Below are 24,071 nucleotides of genomic sequence, written 5' to 3' on the forward strand. Positions count from 1 at the left end.
TTCTCTGGTCCTACAGAAAGACATTATGGGGCTGTTAAAATGCTACCAACCTTCCAGCAGGAAGAGATCAAGCTGAGGACCTTTTCCCTAGACAGGGGCTCACTGTGGTTTGGTAGTGAAATCTAGAGTCTCTGGCAAAAGGCTTATTTAGCCTTTAAAAAGATTTATATACATTTCAAAAATCAAAGAGTTTGCAAGTTTTCTAAAATAGATGTTCTAAGAAAAGGAAAGAGGCAGGGAATCTTTTCCCTTATTTTTAACAGTGAGAATTAAACCTCTCATTTTTAATTTGTATTTTCCCTTACAAACCTTATTGATATTCTGTCCCCAGTTCTATATTTTTTCAAGAGGAATGCTGAAATCTACAATGGTGATGGATTTGTCTATTGCTCTTTGAAATCAGTTTTGTTACACGTATATTGAAATTCTCTGATGAGGTGCATTAATGCTTAGGAGTTTTATGTCGTCTTCATGAATTGACCTTTTTTTTCAATAAGAAATGACCTTGGTAATAATCTTTCTCTTAAATCTACTTTAATCTATTGTTAATATAGCCACCTTAGCTTTCATTTGATTAATATCAGCATGGTACAGTTAAAAAATCTATTTCCTTTAATTCATTTGTTTCTTTATATTTAATAAAGGTTTTTTGTAAGCACCATTTATTTGGAGCTTGCACTTTTACTCAACCCAATATAATCTCTTTTTCAGTTATGATGTTTGGTCCATTGACCTTTTTAATATGATCAGTGACATATTTTTAAATTCCCTAAATTGTCAACTTTTCTATTTGTTCCATCTGATCTTGTTACCTTCCTCTTTTTTTGTTTACCTCTTCTAAAAAACTAATTATATTTTTTAAAAAATACTTTATCTCCTTTGTTGTCTATTAGCTAGTTTTTTTGTTTTTTTTGTTTTTTTTTTTTTTTGATTCTTTGTTTTTACTCAGTTTACGGCAAACACCTTTAACCTACTTTAGGACATTTTGAGTCACCTTATACTACTTTATGTGTTATATACAAAACTTAAAATAATATACTTCTACACTAAAACTCCTGGCCCTTTCTTGGCCTTTGATCTATTATTTTCATTTATTTTATTTCTATTTTTTCATTTATTTTATTTCTAGATAAATAACAGAACCCCACATTATATTGTTATTGATTTTGCTTTAAGTAGCTAATTATCTTCAAAAGATTTTTAAAATTGGAAAAATAGATTGCTAGAAAACATTTCCACAGATATTCATCATTTTTCCTCTTCTTCATTCCTTTGTGTAGATCCAGATGTCCCTACATTATTTGCCTAAAAGACTTCTTTTCACATATCTGTAAGTAAGAGGCTGCTGGAGATAAAATCTTTTAGCCTTCTTATCCCTGATGTATATTCTCATTAATATTTAAAGATCTTTTGAAACAAATTTAAATAGTATTCTTGTTTATTTTTGGTTGGAGTATTTTGACCTTTGTATACCTGTAGATTTATGCCTTTAATAAAATTGGGAAAAATTTTTCATCAGTTATTCAAATAGTTTTTCCCTGTCTTCCCTTTCCTAAAGGAACTCCAGTAACACTTATATTAGACAATTTGAAATTGCCTCACAATTTACTGATACTCAGTTCACTTTTTTGTTGTTGGAGTTCTTTTCCCTCGGTGTGTTTCATTTTGGATAGGTTCCATTGCAATGCCTTCAAATTAACTTTTCCTGCTGCAATGTCCAATCTCTTAGTTCCATCTAGCATGTTTTTTATCTCAAATATTTTTGTTTTCATCTCTAGGTGTTTATTTGGGCCTTTTTATTTCTCCCATATTTCTACTTGATATACAATCCTCTCTCAACCTTTGTGAACATAGAAACTATATTTTTATAACATTCTGGTGCCTTGTGAACTAGTTATATTATGAATGCACTTGAAGGATTATTAATATAGTTTTTTTACCCATAATGCATCCAACTTTCCTGTATCTTTGAATTCCTGATATTTTTCTTAATTTCTTAATATTTGATACTAAGAATTTTATCTTCTTGGAAGCTAGTTATATTGTATTTTTATAAATAATCTTTACCTTTAGTTTGAAGTTAAGTTAAATTGCTTAGAAATTCCTTTTCTGGTTTTACTGTTGAGACCAATGGTCTTTGGATAATTTTAGGTAAAATTGGCCAATTATTCTACTCAATGTCCCATGAATAATGATATTTTCCACTCTAATTAGTGGGAAATGAAGTTCTCCTATCTCTGTTTGAGCTTTGGGATTGTTCTCTGTTCCTTTTGCCCACTTCTTTTCCCAGTCTCAGAAAGTTTTCCTACTTATATCCATTGATTAATACTCAGCTGAAAAATAGGATGGGGCCCTTGCAGGTCTCTGAAGTTCTCTCTGAGGAGGTTTCTCCTCTCAGGTATTCTGTTTTGCAATCTCTAACTGCCATGGATCACTGCATTCCCAACCATTACCTTAACTCAACAAGTCCTGGATTTCGCCAGATTTTTCTATCTCTATAATGTAGCTTAGGAATCCCCTCCAATCAGGAAGCCTATACAGTCCTAAAGATGTGAACACATGATTTTCTGGTAAAGGTAAAACCGATTCAATTCCACCCCAACCACCCTGGAATTTTTATCAACAAATTTATTTCAGCATTTGTGACTGTCCATGTATGTGTCTATTTCTTGGATTCCCCTCTGAATTATTTTTTTAAAGATTTTATTTATTTATTCATGAGAGAAACAGAGAGAGAGGCAGAGACACAGGCAGAGGGAGAAGCAGGCTCCATCCAGCAAGCCTGGTATGGGACTCAATCCCTGAACCCAGGATCACACCCTGAGCCGAAGGCAGATGCTCAGCCACTGAGCCACCCAGGCATCCCTCCTCTGAATTATTTTTTAACCCATTATTGCCTCCTTTATTAATTAATAGGTCAAATCAAATAACTAGCACTTGTTCATTTTGTATTTGAGAACTAACGATTATACTTATTTTAAAAATTACTTTTTAAAAAAGTAGGTATAATAGTGCATTAGGCGGGATTTTCTTAATGCCCAGTTGATGGATATTTGGATATTTTTTTATATTTACCAATGTAAGTTTATCAATTAATACCACACATATAGCTCATTTATTCTTCTATTTAAAAACTCTTAAGAAAAATCCAAAGTATACACAGATAAGTCAAACAGGACTACCGTTTTCAAAGACGATGATACAAATCACTTAATTGGGACTTTAGTTGTGACTAGTCACCTACAGGTATGCATGGCCATCTCTAATTAGATTGTTAGTAGCAGCAATTTTGACTAGAAAAATTCAGTAACCCTGTTATTGGGCTTCTGAGATAAAACTTTAAGATGCATAGCAGGATTTTTATTATGTTTTTGTTGATAATACCTGATAATAATTAGAAAAATGAAGTTCAAGTTTTGCAGTTTAAGATGTTTAAAGTTGGTCCTTCTGTAGACCCTACAAGCACTAATTTATAGTCTCCTGCTGTAGGCACTTTCTTTCTTTATAACCTCATTTAAGATGATGTAAAGTCACCAAGGGCATGTATAGCATAAAGACTCATTTCTGAGGTTAAAAATAAATAGTAAGTACTGCCAAGTGAGTTCCTGTGCATATATGTTTTAGTGTGTGCATTTTTCATTTAGTAATGCTTCTTTAAATAAGAAGTAATTCTTTAACTTTTATTCCTAATAGTAGGTCACAGAAGTTCATGAGAAAAAAAAATTATCTTCAGTGTCTTTCATTTCACCTATTGATGTGAAATAATACAAGTCAGACACTAATCCCCTCTCACAATATTTTAAATGTACTTTTACTAATATTTCTAAGAATGTGTTTAAGTCTAATTGAAGCCTCATGATTGCAGTATTGTCATTTTTACTAGGCTGAAACCCAAATCAAGTTGAGCAGAACTGATAATCAGGCTCTTAATATAAACTTTAAAAATTGAGGCTTGAACTTTGCCAAAATTAACAAATGGGGAGTATAACATTGGATTGTAGTCTAATGCTTGAAAACAGATTTACCTATAAACCTGAGAAGGGACAGCTAAATTATGTATTTATGTATTTGAGAGTGAGAGAGAGAGAGAGGGGGTTTATGTGAGTCAGAGGGAGGGGCAGAGGAAGAGAATCCTCAAGCAAGCTCCCTGCTGAACATGGAGCTGATGTAGGCTGGATCTCATGACCCATGAGATCGTGACCTGATTGAAATCAAGAGTTGGACACTTACCCACCTGAGCCACCCAAGCACCCCTCCATTTGTTTACCCTTATGTTTACATTACTCTCATTGAGACAATTATTGGGTAACTGTTTTGTGTCAAGCTAAATATTGGAATGTGGAAATAAAAATAAAAGTAATATGTTGTCCCTGCTTTGAAGATAGTTTAGAAATGCTGTGCAAAACAGTCTCACAGAATCAGAAGATGGAGGGATGGGATCCAACTCTCTGGAGGCATCAGAGAAAGATTCATTAAGTAAGCATATATTTTAGTTGGCCTGAAAAATGCGTAGATTAACATTTCTGAAGAAAGGGAATGGATGCCAAGCAAAAGAAATATGCAGTAGTGGAAAATTTTACCCTATGGTTAGAGAAGAATTCCAGGCACAGTCTATATGAGTTGTGGAGAAATAAGTACAGAGGGATAGAATTTATGGAGGAGAATTAAGTTGGAATCAAATAATGCAAGATTAGTATAGATATTACAGTATTTTGACCTTTTCAAATTAGGGAAGTTTAGAGTATTGAAGGAAAATAATTATACCTGCAGGACTGAGTGCAAGAAGAAGCTAAATCAGATCAATTAGAAGGATCTTAAAACAATCTTTTTAAAAATCATTTATTTATTTATTTATTTATTTATTTATTTATTTTTATTTTTATTTTTTTTAAGATCTATTTATTTATTCAGGAGAGACATAGATTGGCAGAGATACAAGAAGAGGGAGATGTGGGAGTCTATCCCAGGACTCCAGGATCACGACCTGAACCAAAGGTAGACACTCGCCCACTGAGCCACCCAGGTGCCCCTCTTAAAATAATCTTAATAAATACTGGAGTAGTTAGAATTAAAATAACCAGATGGCTCAAAGAACTTTCACAGAGAGAATTTTAGAATAAAAGGGAAGAATAATTCTCCAAAAGTTTGGTAATGACTGCCAGGTCCTTATTTTCATATTGCTTTATCAAGTACACCTCCATAAAATTTGTAATTCCAACTCTAATTATTATTATTATTATTATTATTATTATTATTAAAGTATTGTGATAGATGAGACTCCTATTTAAAGCATTTCAACCTTTCTATTTTGAAGGTTCAAAATACTTATAATAGCTAATGTTAGACATTGAAATGGTCTTTCTCAAATTCTCATATAGCATCTAGTTGAGATTTTAGAAAATTACAAACCACACTTCCCAGATTCCTTTGCAACTATTAATCTGAATATTCTGCTAATAGAAAAACTCTTTTGAAACTTACAGAGAAGAAATGAGAAGCAAATAATGTTGCTGTTTTCTGGTTATTATTACTGGTTACAGAGGTTTTAGCAATGTGTTCTAGTGTTTCTTGGTGGCCAGGGATGTTAGTAATATTACTCCTATATCATGATAAATCTAATGGTTGCCCAGAGTTAGTAGCTTCCTCAAATCTCAGGATCTGTTTGTTTAGGGAGTCATATGATAAGCTTACAGCATAATTTGGTTCTTAACATATTAATACACATTAACATGGACAGTGTAGATTTTTTAGTATATTCACAAAGTTGCACAACCATCACTACTAATTCCAGAATATCATCACCCCAAAAAGAAACCCTGCACCCATTAAAAGTCACTTCCCATTTCCCTCTTTCTTCGTATCTTGCTAATAACCAATAATCTAGTTTCTGTCTCCATGAATTTATTTAATATGAAGATTTTATATGATTGGAATCATACAATAAGTGACCTGGTTTATTATACTTAACATAATTTTTTCAAAGTTCATTCATGTTTAACATATGTTTTTTACTCCTTTTTATGTCTAATATTCCATTAAACATATATATCATGTTTATCCATTCATGAGATGATTAGCATTTGGGTTATTTCCGTACTTTGGCATTTACAAATCATGCTACAATGAACATGTTTTTCTGAGGACATATTTTTTCATTCTTTTGGTAATATATCTAAGAGTGGAATCACTGGGTCGTATGGTAACTCAGTTGTTTAACATTTGAAGAGCTACCAAACTGTTTTCCATAGCAGCTGTATCATTTTACATTCCCATCAGTAATGCATGAAGTTTCCAATTTCTCCACATCTTTACCATCACTTGCTATTAGCCATTTCCATACAGAAACTTTGTGGCAGACGTGAACTTTAATTCTAACAGAAGGAGCTTTGTGATAGATTGATGGGTATTTGATAAAAGTGAAGAATGATGACTGAAAGGCAATGACATAAAATAGAGAATAGAAAAGCCAGACTTAAAACACTAGAAATTGTGGATTCCTAGTAGTAATTGATTAGGTAATTACTATTATATTACATTTGCCTCCCAATTTGGTAAGCATATTTTCCAAACACAAAGATAATCTGAAAAAATTTACTTTTTTCAATGAATAAAATTATAAAAATCTAAACACTATAAAAACATTTAGGTTATATTTTTATACTTGGATTTTTCTCAGAAATAATCATACACAGAGAAGAAAGAATTAGTTATACTCTTCCTAGGATCCTTTTTTCTCTATTTATTAACTACCATGTCAGTATAGAAATTTCATAGTGTTTGCTTACAAAAATCTTTAAATTTCTCTTAATAGCACAACCTAGAAGCAGACATTGTAATTATTTTAATTAACATTTTTAAGAACATGGAGTTTGGAGTCAAAAAGGATTAAATACTGACTCTGGCACTTAAAGCCATGATTTGGACATTAACTTATATTTATTTAATATCCAAATTGTAAATAGAAATCCAATTTCTAAATATGGGATATTATATTTTATATACAAATGATTACTTGAGACAAAAAAGAAATATTGGAAATGACATGGGCTTTAGAATAAAAGCTAGAAAATATGAAGTCCATAATACATTATGGCTATTGTACATATCATCCATTTATCTAAAAAGGGTTTTAATCCTATACTTATTTCAGCATGTGTTACATACTTAATATTGCAGTAAAATTATTCTTAACATTTCATCATAGATACATTCCTGAATCATTAAAAACTTCCTTAAACACAATTTGGTTATCTGGCTAACAGTCTCTACTGGGTAAATAATATCACTAAATATATAAATGATGGTGTGCATTTAACTTATCCATTAAAATTATATAATAAATATTTCTGATTTTTTTTCATTTTTTTGAACTTTTTTCTAAAAAAGAGGAATTCACCAGAAGTTGACTTGCGATAAAGCATACAGATGCATTCAATGTTCTTCCTATATATCATCAAATTTAAACATAAAGATTTTAAACAATCATTTTTAAATAAATTAATATATTTGTATTTAGAACAGTTTTAAATTTACAGAAAAACTTAGTACATAGTACAGAGATTGCTATGTATTGTTCTTCCCTCATATACATTTCCCCTAGTAACAACATCTTGTATTTGACTAATACATTTTGTATTAATACTATTAATACCTTATATTTGATACAATTAATGAACTACTGTTGTTTTAATCTTGTCAACTGCAGTTCATTCCTACTATTGATTTGTACATTAGAATATTTTAAAAAAGGGATCCCTGGGTGGCGCAGTGGTTTGGCGCCTGCCTTTGGCCCAGGGCGCGATCCTGGAGACCTGGGATCGAATCCCACGTCGGGCTCCCGGTGCATGGAGCCTGCTTCTCCCTCTGCCTGTGTCTCTGCCTCTCTCTCTCTCTCTGTGTGACTATCATGAATAAATAAATTTAAAAAAAAAAGAAAAAAAATTAAAAAAAAAAAAAAGAATATTTTAAAAAAGCCAAAAAATTTATAGATACAGCTTTGGTTGTACATCTGTCTATGGCAGGGATGTCTTTTAACCTCTCTCTGCCATGGAAAAATAATCCCATTCTTAAGATATCCATATAAATAAATCAGTAGATTATTTATACATTTTAGTGCAATAATTACAATCAATTAATGAATATAAACTATTTTGCCACTATATTAAGTGTATTAAATAAGCCAAGGCAAAATCTAATCAGTGGCCATTCATTAAAACAAAAATGCAAATCATAGCATTTGTAATAACAGTAATTTAAAAAATAACTATAGACCTAATAATAATTGTACCTAATTTTTTGAGAACTTACTTGTTACCAGCTACTTGTACTTTATACACATTGCTTTATTTGAGTCTCTTAGTATCATAAAGAAATAGCATTTGTTACTCTATTTTATAGATAAATAAAATCATACTTACAGGTATTAAGTAAAAGAGCGTGAGCATCACACAGCTAGTATACTGCAGAATTGGGATTTGAAATAAAACCATGTGATTCCAAAGACCATTATACTATAACCACAAATTTATACTTGCTATTTCCCTTGTATCCACTCCCTACAAACTTTCTAAATTCTGAAAACAGAAAATGCACTAAAAGTTTACTTTTTATAACTTGTGAAAGAAATGTGATAATATTGAATAATAAAGACTTTAAATGAGCAAAATGAATGCAGAATGTTATTCACTGGCTACTAAATATTGTTTACTTTCCATATTAATGGAACTTTAGAGAGAGCATATGTCAAGCACACCATCCTTGATCCTCATTTACTGTGAATTTATCTTTTTTTTAAAATCACTTAAAATTGTTTATAAAATTATAGTGGATGTATGCCTGTGCTAGAAAGGATGAAATCTTCCACAACAGAAAACACCATTTGTTTATATACAGGTCATTTATTTCAGCTGCCCAGACATGACTGCTTGTATTGTTTGTCTGTAAACAACTGAAAATAATTTATCAGTCTCAGAAAAAGTGGCTAATCTTTAGTAATTAGTGTTGGGTTTCTGCAGCATGATGAATTGTCTTTTCTTATCATATGTCTATAAATAATTTAAAACACCTTTTAACAACATAAGGAGAAAAATGATAACTGTTTTTTAATTTGTAGGCTAGCAAACTGGAGTCTGGAGAGCATGTAAAAATATTTTAGGGAAAATTTTTTCAGTCACAAAATTAAAATAAGAGTTTATGTAAGAGTTTCAAATCCAAAAAAAAAAAAAAAGAGTTTCAAATCCAAAAAAAAATGAGTTTCAAATCCTCAACTATCTAATAAAAATAATTAATTTCTGTAATTTATAAAATAAAACCAGCCTCATTAAAAGACATTATGAGTGTAATTGTCAAAGGAAGTATCTTAGGGATATAAATGTTGTTGATTCTTCAATAAGGTACATGAACATATGGAACATATGGTAGAAGGCAACTGCATTATAAAAGCATCTCAATCTCAGTTCTACTTCGATTGGTATTTAATTTTTTCCTAAACTAGTCCTTGATAAAATTTTAAACATATTATAAAAATAGATTTTAAAAGATAAAATTAAATAATTTGTAGATTATACTCATCTATATTATAAAGGTTCTGAGAAATAATAATGGCTATAATTTATTAAGAAGTTATTTCACTGATTATGCTAAGGATTTTGGTTATTAAGAATTAATAATATAAGATCTCACTTTTTAGAAAAAGAAGCAGAGGAAATAAAATATAAGACAAAACAACTTATTATTGCTTACATAAACAAATAAAATTATTAAAGGAATCCTAGGAGAATTCATGTCTGAGACAAGTCTTAAAGGCTAAGAATTTCAAGAGTGGCACTAGGTATGAGTAGAACATTTTGTGGACAAGAAAAAAAAAGAGAGCATTGTGTACATGTAGGAGCATAGAAATATTTGAATATTATTGAAGAAATGGTTGGAAAGGAAGAAAAATCAACTAAGAAGTTATTTTGAAAACATGAACAGGTAGCATTCTTTGGGGAACAAATAATGCAAAAATTATAATCATTCATTCCTTCATGAAAAAATAGTTGTCTCGGCAAGTGTGAGCCATTGAAGTTACCAAGAAAACTATAGTTTATTGGGAAATGTAGACTAATAAACAGGGCATTAAATTTTACTCTGGTAAATTCCACATTAAGGGTAAGTTATTTGGGAGGACACACAAACACATAGTAGAGTCACCATTGTAAGTTACCCAGAGGTTAAATAAGTTAAGACTAAGCTGGTTAATAGCTGGGGAAGCAGTATTCAAAAGAGCAGAAATAGCACATGCAAAACATAGAAACTAACAACAATCATGCTGCATTCAAGTCCTTCCAAATGCCCAGAAAACTGAGAATAAAGAATACAGATTACTTTTTTCCAAAGAAAAGTAAGGGTCATGGACTCTGGTATTTAATATATAGTGGCTCAAGTCCTAAGATTTAATAAATAGTTGTTAAGCCTTAGTAAAGTTCATTGACTTCTTTTGACTAAAGTTTTTTCCTCTGTGAAATGTAGATAATAATAGTGGCTTTCACAAGGAACATTACAGGAATTACAGGGAATCATATAATTAATTCTCAGCTTCTTGCTCAGAGTAAGTGCTAGATGAAAAAAAAAAATGGTGGTAGTGGTTGTTATGAGGTACCCAAGCACAAAAAACTGACCTATTGGGCAATGCATGCTTAGTTTTTAGAACAGAATCTGACACACAGTAAGTCACTAATTAATGTTTCTGAATGCATGAATGTTATTTGAATTATCACAGAATCCAAAGGGGGAAAAAAGATTTTGGTTTAGTGGGATGCTATGACTTTTAATTGCATCCATACAAGAACAATCCTGAAATATTATTTTTTGGTTTAAGAAACCAAAGACTTTAACCAAGACTTTAAGTCACTGGTGATTTTATAGAATATCATCAATTCAGTAATAGGTGAGTATGAATTAGTGAGATATGGATAGAGAGAAACCTGTATAAAAACATATTTAGAGCAATTTGACAATAAATAAAGAAGATGGAAATAGGATTGTGGTTGAAGGAAGAAAATAGAGAATTTTCTCAGTTTTTTGGGGGTATTTTGTTTTGTTTTGTTTCTGAATTGGACTTGAGAAGAAGTAGTGAAGAAAGAGAAGTTAAAGGAACAGAGATATCATGGACAAATGAAGTCTGTGATGAGAAGAAAGCAAGAGAGAATATAGATGGAGAATTAGGTCACACACCAGTAGAACTTCCACTGATTCCATAAGGAAGAAGATGCAGAGATAAGTAGGAGAGTTGACTCAGTTGGCCTGAGTTATTCAATCTTTGAATATTTAAAAGCTAGACTACTCTTTGGCCAGGCCTAGGAGATAATTTCTGAACCCTTAAATTATTCTGCTTAATAAGCGTGTTTCTATATGTTTGAGGGCTTGACACATTCTGTACCTGTTTAACCAAATAAACTTATTTATTAATGTAATTCATAAAACTTCCCATATCCTATATATAACGCTTTGATTTTTCCATGACCACAACCAAGAAAGCTGGCAAATAAAGTCTTTACTCAAAGCAATACATGTCTAGGTGAAAGACATAAATTCTGTAACTATTGCAGAAAGAAAGACATGAAATTGGGTAATGGACCAATAAGAAAGATGCTATATGTGCATTTTACTTAGGCTCTATCATCTAGTTTATACCATAGTCTAATGAAAAAGAGTCCTAGATAGGTTAAACAAATTTCCTAAACCCACACAAGCAGTAAATGGCAGATCCAGGACACAAATCCAGCTAAATATGATCTCAAAGGCCATATAGTTTTCACTAGAGGAATGATTTTTAAATATCTAGACATTTTCAAGATGACTTGAGAATATCACAAAAGTTATAGTCCATAGAAAAACATACTAACAAGACTCCTCTTAAACTTCTGAGGGTAGTCTGTGAAGCCAAAAGTAGAACATTATAGTAGTAATTCTCAACAACATTATGAAGGATAACTTGTTCCCTAGAGCTTGATCAGAATTTATGTTAACTTAGGAGAGATGGATATAAACATGCACCTAAAATATATTACCTGCATCTACATCCTAGGCTGCCAGGCCACAGTTACAATGCATCAGAAGGCACATGGGCCTATTAAGTTAAACTCTCTAAGACCCCTTGAAATATACCTTGTTCTTCAAAATTTTCTTAGCTGCAAAGGATTTAAAAATAGAACCTCAGATTCTAATGTACCTTATTTCTCAGATTTTAAGCAATTTTTAAAATTGTCTCAAAAATAATATTTTAGAGGTGGGTAGGTATGTGTCTGCCTGTATGTTTGGAATGTAAAAGGACACATAGCATTCTTACCTTAAAAAATTTCTGAGAATTATAGGTTCTAATTACTAACCTTTAAAAAAAAAAAAAAGATTAGGAAATTGAATAAGGTATGGGTGGGAAGAAACAGCTCTCCTTAGATCTCAGAAACAAGTGAACCAATACTAATTACAAGAAGGTCAAATCCTAAATTGTTACACTTTCTCCAAGGTAACAAATTCTTTATTTAGACGGCATTCAAAAAAGCATGTAAATAGTTAACATTAGTTAATAATCTAGGGAAAAATTGTAAATGCAAATAAGATATTTAGAGAGATACTTTGATTATAAATACTGTAATTATCTTGGTAACATTCTATTATATCCATTTTAAAACTGGGTCATAATTTTTCACTAAGGAATGAAAGCATTACTTCTTTTTCCTTCCTTTAGGATACAGATTAGTTCAATCATCATTTTTTGACATTGCACTTACCCGGAGAAAATTATGGGGAATTAAATGTAAAAGCTTGCCTGTCCACCCACTGACTGCCCCAGTCCCTGGAGTTCCTCCCTTTCAGAGAAAATCATTTAGAATTAAATAATATTGGGGTTAGAAGGAGCCTTAATGGTTACCTACTTAAACCAACTGTGTGAAGCATGAATTGGATACTTGATTGTAAGGTGTGACCATTATAGCAGATGTAATTTCTTTTTTTTTAATTTATTTTTTATTGGTGTTGAATTTACCAACATACAGAATAACCCCCAGTGCCTGTCACCCATTCACTCCCACCCCCTGCAGATGTAATTTCAAGAGAAAAATAGTTAAGGCTCTAAGAAAGGTCCTGTTTATAACAATAAAAGTGGAGAAACTTTCACAAAAACTTTTAATCTGTGCAGGCTGGGACAGGATCACAGCATTCCTCTCACATCTAAAACTACAGAGAGATGCTGGTATACAGAAAAGGACAACGATAAAAAGAGAAAGACAAGAATCCTTGAGAAGCAGCTACCACACAATTAAGAGGGAATGATTTGAAAACCTCAAAGAAAATACCCATGTTACACACCTTGCTCCTGTGGGTGACTTATATATATTGTTCATTTACTTATTTTTGGAGTGGTGGTGGTAATAGAGGAGAAGCTACAAGGGAAGGAAAATCAGTAAATATCACATTCACCTGGAAGATTTGTATGACAATCCTTCCAGTTTGAAGGGTAAAATTCATAATTTTTAAAATTCTTATGTTGTACTATTCAAATTCATGATGCCTCTGTTTCTGTATAGTTGTGATTTGTGTCTGGGTTTGACTCCTTCAATGGATCAGTAAGTATAGGAACCTCATTTCATATAATAAGGCACCATCCTCACAGCATAAAGTATAAAGAGCAGAGCAATGCTGGGAATGCCACAGGCACCAAAAGACCTCTGAAGAAACACATGCAACTTGATTGTAAGACATTTTGACAGATATGGGAAAACTGATAGTTATGAGAATTAAGAGGATTTTATTGCACTACTTTTCTGGTACCAAACTTACCTGACTCATCCCTCCCATTAGATGTTCTATCTTAAAATGTCAAGGAATCTCAAAGTTTTAGATAACCAGTGAATTTTTGCTAAAATCCAATAAATTTATTATTTAGTCTATTTCATATCAGTTGCATGCTGAAATGAGTAATACAGTAAAGTTTCCTAAGTTTAACACAAACAAGAAAGTGTTTGGTATTACATTCTTTCTTTCCTTTGCTCCCCAACTAACTCCCCAACCATGACTCATGCAGGTGTCTACAACCTGAGCCTATACCCATTATCAGTTAATTCTGTGTGGAATTTTATTGTGTTGGATTCTTCCTTCTACTTGGGCAAAAATTTTAATCTCTTTTAATACCAGCTATTTCATCTATATATAACAAGGTTGCTATAAGGATTAAATTACACTTTCTATACGAATACTTAGACAAGTACTTGCAATATAAGAAGAATCCACTAGAAGTAAGCTATTAGTATTCTAACTATCAGTAATGCTGCTGGTGGTAGTGTTGCTGCTGCTATTACAACCACTACTACTAGTAGCAATTTCTAAACCAGAAAATAAGTGCTTTCTTAGTCTCTTGGTTTAGATTCACAATGCTGTAATATTGTTTATTTTAGCATGTTTCTTCTCTAAACCCTTGTATCTCTTTTCTGCTTCCTCCATTTGAACCACCAAGATCCATAAAATGAATCTTGGCTTCATAAGGGCTCGATACAGAAGTATTGTTCCATGGAGTCTTTTATGCCTCCCTTAGTCACTTAGTCAAACTGCTTACACTAGGCGAAAATCAGCAGTAATCAAAGCAACCCTGATAGTATCACTTTTAAGGTATTTTTAAAGATATTTTGGGCAGTATTGCATAGGGGACAGGTATCTAGATCTAAGTCAAGTGTTCTGAAACAATCATGATTTTGCCATCCAAAAACATCTGACAGTATTTTAAGATTCTGATGGTTGTTTTAGGGAAGAAGGGAGGTGTGCCTGTTATCTAGTGTGTAGAAACCAGAGATGAGGCTAAACATACTATATTTTGCAAAAACAGTCCTGAAGCAAAAAGCAATATGTAACCAATCCAAAGCATCAATAGTGACAATGTTTAGAAACTGATCTAAGTTGATGCATGTCAAAACAAAACATTATGTGGGGAAGCTAGAGTAGAGAGCAGAGGAGGCTCCAGGCAGAAATCAATATGTTAGCAAATTTTCTTGGGGAAAAAATGCATTTTCAAGGACAATAAAATTATTGCATCAGTAGAGTAGCTAACAAATATTTCCTCATTAGAATGAAATAAACAGAACAGTACAAAAACGTTGTAATGTACAAAGAAAGGATAGACTTGAGAAAAAAGGCACAGGGAAGGTAGAGAATTAGAGGCTGGCAGGAGTAGCACCAAAGGAGAAAAATAGTTGGTGAGATGGGATAGATAATGATTCACTTTCCTCATTGTGTATCCCATTTCTAAACCTCAAGCATGTTTTGTGATTGTTCCAATGTCCTGTAATGTGGCACCAGAAATCTGGGCTAGAATGTGTTTTCTCTATGGTTAATTGCCTTAAGCAGCACTCCAGATAATGTAAAACCATTTCTTTAGTCACATCCAAACTCAAACTCTACTCCTTGGAACATTGATTCTTTTCTTCCTCTTGTGTATAGTGGATCCCTTGTTTCTGTTTAATCACTGCCAACAGAGAAATCAAATATTATTGGCACTGATGAAACATCTATACAGCAATGAGGTAAGAGACCCTTAGAACCTGTTCTACTTCCCACTTTTCTACAATCCATTTTGTTGGCCAGGCCAACTCATATTGCATAGCATGAAATCCAATCATATAACCCCTCAAAAATGAAAGAAAGGAAGATAAAGGTAGCCTAGCTATAGTCCAAGAAGAAAGAGGAATAATGGTTGGTGATTATTTAGTAAACAAACTGGTAAAATATTCAGTGAGAATTGAATCTGTCATGGGATGTGCATGGAAGAGTTGCTCATCAAAAGTATAATCTTTCACTTATAATCTCTGCCCAAGTACCAAAGGATTTGGCTTCAGTATTATCATCTTAATTATCTTAATTAGTTTTTCCATGTGTATATGTGCATTCAACTTTACTCTTTATTTACTTGTTAGAAGGAAAATAAACTACAATTACAAAATCAGAGCTCTTTTTGTTATTAACCAAAAAGATACAATGTTTCAAAAAATATGGCTTAGTGGACCACTTTTTACACCATACATAAACTCAAAATAAACTAAAGGCCCAAAGTAAGACCTGAAACCACAAAACTCCTAAGAGAAAACATGGGAAATAATCTCTTTTACATCAGCCTTAGCAACATTTTAAGGCAAGGGGAAGAAAGACAAAATAAACTATTGGGACAAGAACAAAATAAAAAGCTTTCTCACAGTGAAAAAAAGCCATCAACAAAATGAAAAAGTAACCTATTCAATGGGAAAAGACATTTATAAATGATATTCCCATCAAGTGGTTAATATCCAAAATATATAAAGAACTCATATAATTCACTATCAAAAATACAAATAATCTGATTTTTAAAAATGGTTCTGAATAGATATTTCTTTTTCCAAAGAAGACACACCAATGGCCAACAGATACATGAAAAGATCTTTAACATCAATTATCATCAGGGCAATGAAAATCAAAACTACAGTGAGATATCATCTTATACATGTCAGAATGCCTAGTATCAAAAAGATAAGTAACAAGTGTTGGCAAGGATGTGGAGGAAGAGGAACTCTTGTACAGTGTTGAAGGGAATGTTAATTGGTACAGCCACTATGGAAAACATTATGGAAGTCCTTAAAAAATTAAAAATAGAAATACCATACAACCCAGTAATTCCATTACTGGGTATTTACTCAAAGGAAATAAAAAAAGTAATTTGAAAAGATGTTTCTGCAGCATTATTTACTCTAGCCAAGATATCAAAGCAATTTAATGTCCATCCATAGACGAATGGATAAAGAAGACATGGTGTACACACACACACACACACACAAACACACACACACACACACACACACACTATATAGCCATAAAAAAAGGACGAGACTTGCCATTTGTGACAACATGGATGGACCTTGAAGACATCACACTAAGTGAAACAAGTCAGAGAAAGACAAATACCATATGATTTCGCTTATATGTGGAATCTAAAAAACAAAACAAACAAAAGCAGAAACATACACATAAACAAACTGGTGGTTGCCAGAGGAGAGGGGAATAACAGGATGGGCAAAAAATATGAAGGGGAGTGGGAGATGGAGGCTTCCAGTTATAAAATGAGTAAGTCCCAAGGATGAAGACACAACAAGGGAATATAGTCAATGGTACTGTAATAGTGTTGTATGGTAATAGATAATAGTTATACTTGTGGTGGCATAGCATAACTATAGAGTTGTCAAATCACTATGCTTTATATCTGAAATTAATCTAATATTGTATGTCAATTATACTTCATTTAAAAGAAAAGGAAAAAAATATTAGTGAGGTCCTACCAGAGCTCATTTTCACATTTTAAACCCTGAATCCTTTCCTTCAAAAAAAAAAAATATTGTTTGGTCTTACCAAAAGATTTTCGGATTCCAGCTAGCACAAAATGGCCTCTCTCAGAAGTGCCTCTTTTGCTACTGTGAAGACATGAGTCTGGTTCCCACCTTCAAGTGTAGTCAAGAAAAGTGGAATGATGTATGGCTATAATGACCACCACATGAAACTTTCAGTGCATTCATTTGCACAAATCTCTATTGCATTTTCTAATCTCTGCAAATGTCAAGGTGACTCCAAAATCACTGATTCGGCAGATAAGCTCTAAACTAAAGATTAATATGTGGGAACCAAAAGTAAATTATTACTACAGTTCTCTCCAATTGTTTGACATGATTTAAATGAATACAGAATACACAAAACAAGTTCTGGAAGTCCAAGATAATCCTAATAATTCATAAACTAGAGAGCAAGCTTTTCAATATTTTCCTCATTTCAGAAATTTTGCTCCAAAAGTCTGGCTGTTATACATAATTTCAAAATCATTATTAGGTAAGCTTTGAAATGCAATTCATAGCTTTATTCAGAAAAATTCCTTATACTATATATTATTGTGGAGGGAAAAATACCCAACACCTGAACATCTTGTAAATTAAATGGAAAAACATTCCTAATGGTAGTTATTGATTTTAAGGGAATATAGTCAGTTTTTTGGAATATATATATAAAATGTCAACTGTGAGATAGTTGAAGAACATGAATCATATACACAGACCATGCTTTAAACCATTACTTTGGCTCATAAATATTTGTTCATTCATTCAGTAAATATGTCCCGCCTAATTTGCTGCAAAACTATAGGTAGATGGTTTAATAGTTTGACTTCTGCAAGTTTCATTTCATTACTCAAAAATAATATTAATATTATCTATCTTCAGGATGATTGTGAAACCTATATTAATACTCGTAAAAGGGCAAACAAAATGAGTATAAGATCTCTACTTCTCTTTAAATATGTGATCAAATGTCCAAATCTCAGGTGCACGGTGGCTCAGTTGTTGAGCATCTGCCTTCAGCTCAGTGATCCCAATGTCCTGGGATCGAGTACCGTATCAGGCTCCCCATTGGGAGCCTTTTTCTCCCTCTGCCTATGTCTCTGCCTCTCTGTGTGTGTCTCTCATGAATAAATAAATAAAATATTTTTTAAAAGTCCAAATCTCAGATGAGAAGCAATATGCTATCTTTAAAATGAAGGAGTCAGAAGTGAAGATCTTAAAATAGTTCCCATTAGCAGATTTCTTTTATAAATTCAAGAACAATATAATTCTGACAGAATGAATGCCATTACTTTGGTATAAGAAAATGGTTTAACTAATCTTAATCTTTCCACACTGGTTACAGAAGTGCCTCTTATCTGTGCTTCTTTTGTATTTTGTTTTGTTTTTGAGTTCTATCTTTACCTTCATAAACCAGCTAATTTTCCAAACCTATGACACTATACAAAAAAGCTTTTGTGAAGTAACTTTGACCCTCAGCCATAGGCTGGGTCAGAACAGACCCACTTCAACTATTCTCAGGCTCTCAGGTGGAGTAAAGACATAAGTCTAGACTCCTAAGCCCTACATTGCAATTCCTATTGATGAATAAAGGGATTTTTATTTTCTTTCTTTCTTCTTTCTTTCTTTCTTTCTTTCTTTCTTTCTTTCTTTCTTTCTTTCTTTCTTTCTTTCTTTCTTTCTTTCTTTTCTTTCTTTCTCTTTCTAACCAGTGGAAGTTCTTTTAAAAATAGCATATCACTTGAGAAACAAAAAAGTACCTGTTTATAACTTTTTCTCTTAAAAATCTTCTTGACCCCAAAGTAATTTTTCACTACATTCTTCCTAAACCCCATCTCTGCTCACTACTGGGCCCATTCATACACATTTATTCAAGAAGAGTGATGCCTATCTCTCCTACATTTCATAATTAATTCTTCCTGGAGCAAAAAATATCTTTTTGAAAGGTAATTTTTAAAATTGAATATGCAGAATTCGAGAGAGTAACGTGGAATTTAAGAAAACATGTAAGAATAGGGGGAAAAAAGGAGAGGCAAACCAAAAAACAAACTCTTAACTATAGAGAACAAACAGATGGTTACAACCAGAGAGGAGGTGGGTGGGAGAATGGATTAAATAGGTGATTGGGACTAATGAGTGTGCTTGTGATGAGCACCAGGTGATGTATGGAAGTGTTGAATCACTATATTGTACACTAGAACTAATATTACACAGTATGTTAATTAATTGGAATTTAAATAAAAACTTCAATTTTTTTTTAAATAAAGGGAGAGAAATTCCAAATCACCTATGATTTGACTACTAATTAGATGTTATCACATGTGCTTCACATCACACACACCCAAATACCACCGCTACCACCACAGATATAATTAAAACCTCCTTTGTTCTATTTTATTTTGTTATTTCCATTCCTTTTCTATAGTATTTTTCAGGAACATATTTTTATTATTTTCTATTAAATACAAGTTCACAAAAATATAGTATTGTTTTAATGATAGTCATATATCATTTTTCAAAGTACGTTAGTCGCTTGATGTATATAATGCATTCTAATTTTATGCAATGTTCAATTTGTTAAAATTCCACAACATCTTTATTCAATTTACTACTGATGGGGTATATAGGTTATTTCCATTATTCTTGATATTAAATTCAGTTCTGCAATGAATCCTGGTGCCCGTGTATCAGACTTTCTCTAGGGTATCTAACTAGAAGTGGATTTATTGAGTCATAAATAATTCACACTTTCACCTTCATAAGATATTGTTAAATGCTCTGCAGCATGATTTTTCCAATGTAGACACTCACAGGAATGGCTTTTTTTCCCCAGTTGATATTGCCAAACTTTCTAATTTTTTTGCTCTCTGATAGATTTGAAATAGTAGCTTATTGTGGTTTTAATTTTTCTTGTTCATATTTCGTGAGTTGAGTATTTTTAAAATGTTTATTGATCCTTCTGGCTTCCTCTTTCTCCATAATTCTTATATTTTTCCTTTTTTATATTAATTTTCTTCTCATGTAGTTTCAAAAAACTATTCTCAATATATATCATCTACAGTCATATATATGTTAATATACATTATCACCTCCCACTTTATGACTTGTCCTTTAGCATTGTTATATGGCACCCTACAGAAATTGTTTTTGATATAGTAAAACATGCCAGTATTTTATTTCTTAAATCATGCTTTTTATAAAACATCTTTAAAAGTTTTCTACTTTAAGGCATTTACATTCTCTTATAGTTTTACAATAAAGTATTATTTCACATTTAGGTCTTTAATCATCTGGAAAATCGTGACAAGTTTTAATACCCACCAGGTAGAAGAAGCAGCTGGAAGCTTTTCTCCTTATATAAAAAAAAAAATCTGCCATGTACTAAGTGTCTGGATAAAGAATATACTGGAACATCCTATTACTGGGTTAGTCAAAATTAAATTTTATATTAAGATTAAATTCTAAAATAAACACACAAAGCAATAACCACCTACTGTCAAACCTGTTATTAAAAATTCTTTAAGAATGCATAATATTGGACTTCAATATACTACCTTTCTATCCATGTACTCAGATATTTCCCTTTATGTTTTTGAGTCAAATTATTTACTGAGCACAAGTTTCAGGGGGTATGTATTTTACTTCTTGGAATTATGGTCAGTACACTGAGACACATTGTTGGGATACAGCTGAGGATTGAAATATACTGTAGAAAACGATCTCTGTGGTGTCTGTATCATATGATTATTGACCACAATTTCTATTACTTTGATATTAAAGGGTAAAAGATTTTTGGGGACACCTATACAGATCCTGGCTCTGGTAGAAGTCATTGCTTATTAAATTAATAATTATCATGTATGGTAAAGAAGAGCTCACTCAACTGAACATATGCAATTATTTCTTATACAGCTTTTTCTTGTGTAAGATGTTTCAATAACAGACATCCACTAAAGGAATCAGTGTAGAGAAGGGGATGTTGACTTTAGACCACAGCAGCAGAGCACATCAAGGGTGACTGAATGATGATCGGTGACATACAATGTGGCCTAGAATAAAAGGCAATGCCTGGCTAATAGTTACTAGTGCTATACTTTTGCTGGGTTTGAATTGGGAGGATAGATAGGACTTGCTTGTTGACAACATGCCAGGAAAGCACACAAAATGTAGCTGAATCATGTCAATGGCAAAACACATGAATGAAGGTCCTCAGACTACAACTGAAGTTTCTAGAGTCACTTCTGACTTTAGAATCATCAATACTGAGAACACTGAATAAAATAATAGAACACTACCTCATTATGCCAAGAGAGAGAGAACATTAGTGATAAAAAGCACATATAATGTTTGTGATGTGTTTCTATAAAACCGTCCATGGTGGGCTGAATGGAAGTCAGAGTTAGCAGGGATAAATGAAACACAGTCTATGGGAGGACTTCTAGGTTATGCCAACTGTCCTTTTGAAGGTTAGTGCAAGATTTATTCCTCAAAAAGGCTTAGATAAACTTGGCATTTATGATTCATGAAAGATCTTAGAAACAAGCAGGAATTCTGGGGTGGAAATGGCTCTTTCCCCAATATATCACAGATACAATTTTTATGATAAGAAGAGACCTGTAACTTTTCAGATTACAGATTACTACTGTGAGGCAGATTTAATTTTTAGAATATTTTATCTCATTTTAACTTTAAATCTGTCTCCCTTTTACCATTTCTCCATCCTTTCCTCTCATGAAGTTTCCTGACTACTAATTAAGTTTACCACATGCATCCTAAGCCTCTGTACGTTCCTGGGTATTTTCATGAGGATATATATTTCTGTCATTTTTGTACATCGAAGCAAGACCAAATAAAATGATGGTATGCTTTAAGGAAAAAAAAAGTATCTACTCATCATGACTAAGGTCAATGGTGAAGAAATGCAAAATTTTTCCATTTAGCTTCTCAGAGTTCATTGAAATTGTTGATAACTAAATTACACAGATATATAAAAACCCTATAGATTTGCCCCAGTCAGCAGATAATGGGTAGCTCTCCCCTTTGCTATACTTATAAAATAATTCTCTTAGTGCCAACAGGAGTTCACAAAATTCTAGTGCATTTACAAACAAATACAGGCAGGGGAAATTTGAAGTATGCTACATACATCACAGTTTAAGTAGCCTGAAATAATAATTTAATTGCTCTAAATTTATCTATACAAACACAGAAATGAAATCTCCTGATTACGGAAAAGAAATCTGAGATTCTGAGAGGTAAAACACTGTACAAAGACACACAGTGGGTAGATCTAAAGCTAGACTTTGAATTTAGATTTTTTAAAAGATTTATTTATGAGAGAGAGAGAGAGAGAGGGAGGGAGGTGGGGAAAGTGGCAGATGGAGAAGGAGAAGCAGGTGACCCAGTGAGCAGGGAGCCCGATGTGGGGCTGTGTCACAAGACCCAGGGCTCTTGACCTGAGTCAAAGATAGACATTTAGCTGAGTCACCCAGATGCCCTGATTTCTAGTTGTTTTTTTTTTTTTTTCTTTTTTTTCCACACCCTAGTATCCCTGCCTTTGTGTAATTTCTTTTCCTTGAGTTTGGGTAGGCCATGTAACTTCAAGTTATTCAAAAGGGAGATAGATTGTTCTTGGTGGATGTCACCCAATCAGAGAAGCCCCTCAAAACAGGGTGTAGAGAACAGAGACTCAAATCAGCAGGGATAAACACCTGTTTTCTTTGTTGCTGGCTTAGAATATACAAGTTGAAATGCATCCGACAACTCCAAAGAAATAGATTCTGGCTATGTCTCAGGATGCCTGGAATAGGTTCTTCCCTACACCAGCTTCCAGATGAATATACAGCCTGGTTTCAGCACTGATACCATTAGCAGAGAACCCAGAGAAATAGCAAGGAAAGGACTCAAAGAATAGGGGCTAGAGTAATGTAAAGAGAATTCCCTTATGTGATTGGAGGATGATGTTAAGTATTAGATGGGTTCCTCAGTTCTAAAAATGAGTTTTTCCATTTTGTCTCTCCACATAATACAGTATGGACTTCTTCAGGATCTGATGGCTGGGTTCCAAGTGTGAATATCACGAGCGTGAGTGTGAGAACATGCAAGAATACACAATCATGCAAGGGAGAAGCCTTATGCTGTTTTCCCTTTAAAATGTAGCCTCATAACATGTAACCTAATGTTCACCACACTCGATTGTGTGGAAGAATCACAAACTTACCCAATTCACAGGGGAGGAAAAGGAGACTCAATCTATTGATGGAGGACTGCCATTGTTCCAGAAGAGCAAGTAGGACCATAAATATTTCTACAGCCATTTTGAAAAATACAATCTCTCACCTGTGTATTTCCTCTTCCCTCTAATATGTTTGGATCTAGGTTGACAAATAAGAAGTAAAGGACTACAGTCACTTATATATTATAGAATTCACTAAAATATTAATTTTAGCTATTCTGCATATTTTTAATTTAGACAAGATTCTGTAAAAATATGTGTATTTTTTAAACCAGGTACCTTCAAATCCTTATGATTTACAGGGACTCCCTTTTCTGCTGTTTCCTTTATAAATCTGTTTTGCTTCCCAGAAGTTTATGCTCCTAAGCTACAATCATCTTTACCTCTCAAGAGGTATAGTTTACTTTAAGAGCTGCTTCCCAAAGGATAATTTGCAAGTTTAAAACCTGAAACCGAATTAA

General features: G+C 32.7%; 1 long non-coding RNA gene across 1 annotated transcript; it reads left to right on the top strand.

The window, feature by feature from the left end:
- The first annotated feature begins 1,278 nt into the window (after positions 1 to 1,278).
- Positions 1,279 to 23,748, top strand: LOC118350266 (uncharacterized). Its single transcript, XR_007414099.1, has 3 exons — positions 1,279 to 1,330; positions 20,654 to 20,800; positions 23,407 to 23,748. It is a non-coding gene; the product is annotated as an uncharacterized LOC118350266 (long non-coding RNA).
- The last annotated feature ends 323 nt before the right edge of the window (positions 23,749 to 24,071 follow it).

This window comes from Canis lupus, chromosome 11, assembly GCF_003254725.2.
Source record: "Canis lupus dingo isolate Sandy chromosome 11, ASM325472v2, whole genome shotgun sequence".
In the NCBI taxonomy this organism is placed as follows: domain Eukaryota; kingdom Metazoa; phylum Chordata; class Mammalia; order Carnivora; family Canidae; genus Canis; species Canis lupus.